Source organism: Octopus sinensis, unplaced genomic scaffold (genome assembly GCF_006345805.1).
Source record: "Octopus sinensis unplaced genomic scaffold, ASM634580v1 Contig16795, whole genome shotgun sequence".
Classification (NCBI taxonomy): Eukaryota; Metazoa; Mollusca; class Cephalopoda; order Octopoda; family Octopodidae; genus Octopus; species Octopus sinensis.
This window is the reverse complement of record NW_021834582.1, coordinates 60,087-69,195: the sequence shown is the minus strand read 5'-3', so window position 1 is coordinate 69,195 and position 9,109 is coordinate 60,087. Positions and strand designations below refer to the sequence as shown.

At 31.8% G+C, this 9,109-nt stretch overlaps 1 pseudogene; it reads right to left on the bottom strand.

Annotated features, from left to right (window-relative positions):
* Positions 1-203: 203 nt before the first annotated feature.
* Positions 204-4,128, bottom strand: LOC115230926 (annotated as a pseudogene).
* Between the last annotated feature and the right edge of the window lie 4,981 nt (positions 4,129-9,109).

Here is a 9,109-nt window from a genome sequence, read left to right as displayed (position 1 = left end):
TAAAATATTTTTAAGGTTTCGAAAACCAGTATGGATTCTACAACATATCACCTGGTACTAAGAGAGACGAAAGTCAAAGACCCTCACATGATTATGGATTAGCATAAAATAAATACACAGCTAGCTTGCAACCATCTACTAAAAACAAAAATCCATTCAAAGAAATCAAAAATTATAAATAGAAACCGAAATGAAAAAATTATTTAGGCAAAGGACGCATTGCAGGGAAAAGGAGAACTTCCTAAAATAGGAAACATATAAAACAAAACTTTAATGTTGACATTATCTGTGAGGAGCATTGTAAGCCTGTCGATTCCCATTCCCCAACCACCAGTCGGTTTCAGACCATATTCGAGGGCAGTACAAAAGTCTTCGTCAATACACATGGCCTCGTCATCCCCTTTCTCAATATCCTTGGCCTGTTCTTCAAACCTCTCTCTTTGCACTGCGGGGTCGTTCAACTCGGTGTATGCGTTGACCAATTCGTGGCAATTTACAAACATTTCAAATCTCTCTGTCAAACCAGGTTGTGTCCGATGCCTATGAAATAAAACTATATGTTAAAATCACCATTTCGAAAGAGGACTCATTACTTCAGGATGGTCGATTATATAAGTCGGGTTTATACACTGACTTTCAATATATTCCCCAACAAGCTATAGTAACAAAAACGTGTAAAAAACCTTATCGAGAAGTCGGGCTGAGGTACGGGGCTCAGAACAGTCAATGTTATTCTGTACACACAAACTGTCAATAAATAATCGACTTTCTACAAGAACTAAAAAATAAAACAACCATCAGTGTTTAATGTGCGTGCATCAGGAAACTCAACTTGAAGAATCCTCTCCAATTCGGTAATCATAGGAATACGACGATAGGGGGGTGTAAAGTCAATTGTCACAGCCTCACCCTCCATCCCCTCTGGATGATAAGTAACCAAATAACTTCCAAACAGTTCCATTACCATTCCTTCTATAAACACAGGAGAATATACCAGAAAGCAAGTTTTCAGTGAGTGTCATGAGATCGTTATAGTCAGCATAGGCCATGTAGAATTCGCAAGTAGTGAATTCGGGGTTATGTGTTAGGTCAATCCCCTCATTCCTGAACTGCCGACCGATTTCAAAAACACGATCCAATCCCCCCACAATCAGCATCTTTGATAATCAAACCCCCAATAAATCAACTTTAAGAGGAAGTTCAGGGGCAACCCGGAGATAAAGGTCAGTATCAAGGTCGTTGTGGTGAGTTATAAACGGCTTGGCAGCAGCACCGCCAGCGATTTGACTCAGTAAGGGCGTCTCAACCTCGATAAAATTTTTGGAAAAAAAGAAATTTCTGATGTATTGAATAATCTTTGCACGTCGAATAAAGATTTGTCGATTGCTCGGATTGGCAATGAGATCTAGGTACCTCTTTCGGTAGCGAGTTTCCTAAAATAAATTAATATTATAATTTAATTAAAATAGACTGCTAATTATTAATTAAATAAATATTATTTCATCATCACTAGGGCAACCAAAAAATTGCACTTTTTATAAAAAAAATTGCAAAATGATTTTAAAAATTGTAAAAAATTGCAAAAATAATTTTTTTAATTGTAAACATTACATTATGCAAAAAATTAACGAATTATTTATTGTAATAGGAAATCAAATATTCCTGAACATTTTCAGGTTTAAAGTTCCTCTCTTTACTAAGAATTTTCGTCAAAAGAGATATTGCCCTTTCGATAGATGCTGAACTTGCGCTACATTTTCTGAGATGTGAATAAACTTCTGGCGATAGATTCTTATTTGAGAATTCAAGAATACTTAGTATTCCTGATTTCTCAAGCTTTTTTGATATATAGGATTTTATGTCGCATGGATCTGATGTAAAGTCTAGGGTGTTTAGATCACCATAAGCTGTTGCAATGGAGTAATCAAGCAATTCAGTATTTGAAATCATTTCAATTAATCCCAAATAATTTGAACTGATTTGGGTTAAGCTTGGAAACAACGTAGGATTATTCACTGATTTTTTTGCCTAAAATAATTAAAAACTAAAACATTTTGTATTAAAACTCCATCTCCTTCAAATTCAGATACGATTTTAATAATTTCTGGAAGATTCTGGGAGTAATATTTTGCTGCTTTTAGCCAGCTTCCCCATCTTGTAACCACAACTTCGGGTGGATTTCCGATTCGTGAAAACATCTCCAAACGTCTCTTGTTTTTGACTGTGGCAGCCTTTATAGACGAAATCAATTCATCAACATCTGCGAAGTATGCCTTAATCTTTAGAGCACAGTTGTGCAATAAATGTGACACGCAAGTCACGTGGAAAAGATTTTGGTATATCAATTTCATTGATGCCCCAGCTAAAATTAAATTTATCTATATATACCACTGGTCATATATCTCGCCCCATCTGTAACGAATAATATAAAATTTTCACGTTCAATAGAAAATTTCTTTATTACTTTGTCCACCTCAACACAAATTGTTGAAGTAGTAGGCGGATAATATAGATTGGTACACGATACTAAATGAAGATTTTTTGGAGTGGAGATTTTCCCAATCAAAGTAATTAAAAAACGAGTTCCATTGATTTGGGCTTCATCACAAACAAAAAAAACACATTCCCCACTATTGAATAACTTAAAAAAAACAACAGTAAATGAGTCTGAATGGTATTAATTTTATATTTTGATATTTCTTTAACATTTAACCTGCAAGATGATTCAGATGGCAAAGGATATGTTTCCTGCTCAAAAAGCCGTATGAGGGAAGGATGTCTGATTTTATAAATTGGTATGTTTGCCTCCAAAAACGCTTGTGTTACTTTGATCCCCCAATCCTTTCGAGTATCCGTTATCGCCGAAAGAAATGTTTGTGAACTCTGAGATGAATTTGTCCATTCTATAAATTTAAATTCAAAGAAATACTGTGTGCTTTTAAATGTTTTTTTGAAGAACGGTGCGCATCAACAAAAAATTTTGTGTCACACCGTACAACAGTTGAGCAATTGGAGCAAAATAAATTCCCTTCACTGTCAATAACAAACTCGGGGAATTTCTTTGCATAAAATGAAATTTTCTGTGACACTGTCCTTTTACCCATTACAACAAACAACTAAAACACGTTTTAATAATCTTTTACTTATAATTATATTATTTTTTAATAAAAAATTTTTTTTTAATTTAAAAAAATTGCAAAAAATTGTAAAATGACTACAAAAATTGCAAAAAATTGCAAATTTAAATCGAATAAAAATATAATTAAAATTAATGTCTATTCATTACTTTATTATTTATCGAATTTTAATTAAATTATATTTAATTGCAAAAAATTGCAATTGGTTGCCCTAATCATCACATAACAACGTGGTATTGTTATTGCATCATCAAAATTAAAATCTTGTTAAACCTGATCTTTCAGTCCGTGGTAGGCAGGTATTTGATGAAGACACGGCGAGAGAAGAAGACCAGAATTAGCCACCAAACTAAGCTCGCCTGTTTGTGTTCTACCTGTTAAATTAGCTACATCATTTTAATAAACCAGGTTGACCCACGAACCCCACAACGTCTCCACGTCTTATATCATTTGAAAAATTCAAAAATACTTTCTCAGACTCGAAATTCCTAATTTATTAATTAGCAACCACTAGCCTTGCATTGCACATAACCTGGAGAGTCAGACCATCGCTAATAACACTATAAAAGATCAATTTTGACCCAGATGAACGAATAGCATTAATCCGTCCTAAAAAGTCAGAAATTTAATTATACCAGCAATCGAGACAGTAACGGGGGCTGTCTCTTGGTTGTCGAGGTAAGAATATTTTTCGATAAAAGACGAAAAATAAATGCTGACATCGAATTTGTGTGGATAAACATTGATGTTGTTTTGTTTCAATGTCTGTATCCAACCACAGCGATTTTTATAGTATTCCTATTATGTGAGCACGTTGTATACATTGGGACTGATGGTTAATGAACTTAGGCCCTGGATTTGCTGTCTCTCGGCTTGTTCGGCAATTTTTTGCTCATTTTTAAGTCTTCTTTTTAGTTCACTGTTGTTTATTTAAATTATTGTATTACTTTTTAGATATTGGATCACCATTCTCGTTCACGTGACTAGACATTGTAGTTTATTATTTATAAATACTGTATTAATATCTGCTAGTTTTATATTAATAGAAATAATAATAAAATAAAGTAAAGGAAAATCAAATTTACTGATCATAAATCATTCAGTTACTTTTCTGTTATAACAACTGCCTTCTCAAGTGCACGGCTTATTTTTGTCTATCACTCAGTCTCGTTCTTTAATTAGTCAGCCTATACACGTTTTCTAGTTGATTCGATGCACACATCAAAGTCTCTCATTTTTTTTTATAAAATCACCTCAAATCAGTTCTCCTTGATTTACGGAATCTGTTTTACTGAACTTTGTCTTTAAATGGGTCTAATACCCAACGAACCAATATTTAGCTCATTTACTAATATTTGACATTGCCTTATATTTGTTTCTTGTCTACGGTTGAAACAGTAGCTTTTTTGATTTACCAGGACTATTTTTGGAATTGACTTTTCCAATTTGACTTTTTTACGTTGGGGGGACTGATTGAGATGCTGGAAAGCTTTCTAAATCGGTCAAATTGATGCAGACATCCCTTCAGGTTTCTGCTCCAAATAAGAATTTATAAAACATTTATGAAACCCGTTTAAAATTCTAGCACCTGGGAAGTCTATTTTCTAACTTTTAAAGTATTTAATCGACAGACCCTTAGATTCAAGTGATCACGGAGTCGTACTGGAATCTTTTTGAGTATATCTAAAAATTGAACCTAACCACATTAGCAAATACAGCGAAAAATCACTGAGAGACGACAAGATCTCAGAAGTCAACGTTCGACCATATAAAAATTAGATTTTGTGTTTTCCTTTCTGGTTTGGACAATTTTATTTTTTCCACGGCCTAACGAGTTTTTAAAACAAACAAAAAATCATCAAAGTGTATAGCGAAGTTAAAAGAATGTTATCGAAAATTATGTCAAACAAGTTTCAAGCCATCCTGATTATATATCTATTCGTGCGATCAAATTATTTTTTGCAAACAACATCCTACTTACTCACTCGAAGGTTCTATCGTTCCAAGCGTTCTTTCTACAGAAATTGCGGCTAAACCTCACTCAAGAACGCTTTTGCCACCACAATGGACTAGAAACCTACTTTCAAATATGGTCTGAATAAAACTCTGAACTGTCCAAACTGTGGCTTACTCAATCTAGCCTCATGATTATTTTCATAAGCTTTTCGTTAACTTTACCATATGTTATTTATGGTATATGTAAATATGTGTTCTATGGCAACGATAAAAAGAAATTTTAAAATTAGCAAGATTTGATATTTCAAGTGCATTTGATTTCTGAACAAGAAATAATGTTCCAAAAAATCGATTTGGTTTTAGTCCTCCTTCAGAAAAAAACAAATCCATGTCCGTTTATGCCAGCATTCAACAAAATGTCTGTCGTTTGAGGTTTTTATTTTCCTTAGGTCAGATATCTTTCTTGATTAAAACATATTCTTAAATAATATATATTTTTCACAGAACTTTCAATCTTCAAGTTCACTAAAACTTAACAAAAGTGGATAAGGTTATTTTCAAATGAAAAAATGTTTCTAATTAATCAGATTGAAATAGCAAAACTCCGACAATGATTTAATCAAAACTTAAGATTTTATTAATGCGAAATTCTTTTAAAAAAATTAAAACGGCTTGAATATAGTTTAAACAATTTTCAAAATTGAAATTAATAACAGCATGTGATTAGGGGGTTATAACTCTTTAAATAATTCAATTTTTCACTTAAAACAGGAAAAACCAATAACCAGAAATTATGTTCTGAATAAGCAATGTAATTTTAATTAAAATTAAAATAGTTAAATTTTTTAATAAAAATTATTTTTTTGTTTTTTTAATCAAAAACGTTTGTATTGAATAAAATACAGTTACAGTGAAGTTTTACTTTTCATTTAATAGGATTTTAAATAAAGTACTGGAAAACTCGATTAAACACCTTTCGAATAACTTTCAAAGTTTTAATGTCACAGGCGCTAGCGCTGCGGGTTTACCGAATGCTCGAATTTAACATTTTAAGCATTTTTTATAAAAATTAAACCTAAATTTTCTTAGTTATTATATTAAATTAAGAAATATATAATTTCAATATTTTTAAAAGGCGCAGCATTTGATAATTTTTAAATTGATGATTTAACATGCGTATTCTATAAAGTTTTCTTGATGCCTCGCTGTTTTGTCTAAACTGTCCAAGAATATGATGATATAGTTAAAATATTGGAAGAGCAGGGGATCATTGGAATATCTAAACAAAAAATACAAATTAATTCAAAAGTCGAAGAATTTTACTTTCATTACCGGACGGCTATATCTTAAAGACTCATGTGGAAACCATAAAATAGTCATTTCTGCAGACAATCATGAGGAGATGTAATTAGTGGCTACGCAAATTCATCAACTGACTCATTGTGGACATAACACGTTGGAAAAGTTTTGTAATTAAAGATATTTGTTTGTTAAACGTGAAATTATCAGGAAAGTAGTATCGGAATGTGATATACAGTAAACATCGGTTAATTGCATATCGGTTAATTGCATAAATCGGTTAATGGCATAAATTCATGTTTAAAACCATAACTTATATGGTTTCCATTGAAAAAATATCGGCTAATTGCATATCGGTTAATTGCATATGGACAACTTCTATGAACTAGAAAAAAGCGTCCTACGCCTTTGCCGAAGACTAGACAGTCCAAAATTAATGATTTTTTTAAACGTTTTTGATTATTTTCTTTTCTTGACTATTAAAAAAATTATTGATTTTTATTAAAACATCGATTAATTGCATATATCGGTTAATTGCATAAGATTTTTCGTGGACAAATGTTATGCAATTAACCGATGTTTACTGTATGTCGATTTGCGACACCATTAAAAATAGTTGATCCTGAAAATCACATAATAGCGTTGCAACCAAATGAGAGATTTCAGATAGATCTGATTGATCTCAAAAGGTAAGACTTTAGTATTAAATAAATTCAAGGTTTAGTAAAAAAAACCAATCTATTAAATGGCTTCTCACGTTCATTGATCTACAGTGCGACCCCGGATTGGAAAAAACCAAGTAGCGGGGGAACCCTCTTTTTTGGGGAAAACCTTGCTTTTGTGGAAATATTTTCGCCATCCCTATAAAATACGATGAAATAAACCCCCTACTAGAGAAAAATTTTATATTATCATAAACGATTCATTAATATATTTGTATAACTTTTGATTTATTATTATTTATTGTAACCTGTTTTTCCAAATTTGTAATCAATAATTTGTAAAGTTATAAACAATGCGGAATGCGCATTCACAATGTTGCTAAATGTTATTAAGCAAGAGACTTCGGAAAATGTACTTGATGTATTCAGATTCAAAGCAAATATTATGAGTTCAATGCGAAAAAAACAAAAAACTCGATTAAATTAACTGATTTTTTTATTAAAAAATAAAAATTGTAGTTATTCGTCTCGGTTATATTATTAAGGTAGGATATCAAACAGGAGAGACCTAAATTTAATGAAAAACCTTTTTTTGGAAAAACCTTAAAATTGGGGAAAAGTTTCCCCAATTCGAGGTCGCACTGTATATCCAAAATATGGATTCACAAAAAATTTGAAAACTAAGAGTGGAAGTGAAGTTGCAGAAAATCTTAAAGAAATTTTTTTTTGATTTTGGACCATGCCGATTCTTGCATTCTGACAATGGAACGGAATTTAAAAATTCCTATGTTAGAGCATCATGTGATCGCTTCAATGTTCAGCAAATTCATAGTAGACCTAACAATCTAAGGAGCCAGGGAATTATTGAACACTTCAATCAGACAATCACAAGATCATTATCTAAGATGATGTCCGAAGATAAGTGTTGGACAAAGAACATAAAGGAAGAAGTGTATTTTTATAATCTGTCTACCCATTCCTCAACAGGTAACATTTAAAAAATATTTTAAGGCAATACTCCATTTTACAAATATCGTGGGATCAATGGATTCAACAGCATTGAGATTAATAGAGATATTGGTAGTTTAAATGAGATAAATAAAAATTTTTTAGATTGTGAAGAAACACTAAATGATGAAAACTGTGCCGACATTGCTTTTGGGCAAAATGAGCAAGCAGGTTTTCATTAACATTTGATTTTGAAGTCACGTCATTTAAATTTACATTTAATCTTTTGGCCGCTCACTTCCTGACGTTGTTAATTTGATTTTATTATTATTTGAAAATAAAATTTCAAGTATTTTTTCTTGATTATTTTCTAAGTCGATTCGGGTATCCCGTAGCGCTCGGTAACGCCCAGCGCCTGTGACATAATAATAAAATAAAAATTGAGCTGTTTACTGAACATTTTTTAACGAGAATCAAACATGTAGTAGAATTGAAAGTAAAAATAATTAGTTCTAAATAGAACTTTTAGAACTAGAACTTTTACTACGATATTGTACAAAACCAGATTTTAACGTCGGTTATTTTTTTTTAATTTGAAGTATATAAAGTAGTGACATATTGGTATTGATCATGGAATATAGAAATCAATAGTAATTAATATTATCGTCACGAATCTTAACATTCGCAAGTATATTTATAAATATTAAAGTAAGAATACAAATTATAATGAACAATGAAGAGTCCATAAATGATATCAGCAAACTTCAGCCGAGTGATTCAACTTTGAGAAAGAAAAATCGTGCGCTAGAAATATCCCAAATTTTCCAAAATACTCTCAAAAATAAAACAAACAAAAAATCTTATCTCCAAATACTCAGAGAATGTCAGGTTACTATCAATTTTTATCGAAAAGACAAAACCTGTGGCATTTGCTGTTATAACAAAAGTCAGCTACGACTCAAGTTTGGACGAAGGAGTTCCAGTGAGAGATAAAGCGGTCTCTTTTCGTTCACTTGAGTTTATTCACATAAAAGAGGTGAAAACTAAGTTAATTTAAACCAGAAAATCAACGATGAATGGTGGGCAGGTCGGTTAGTCAAAGAAGGG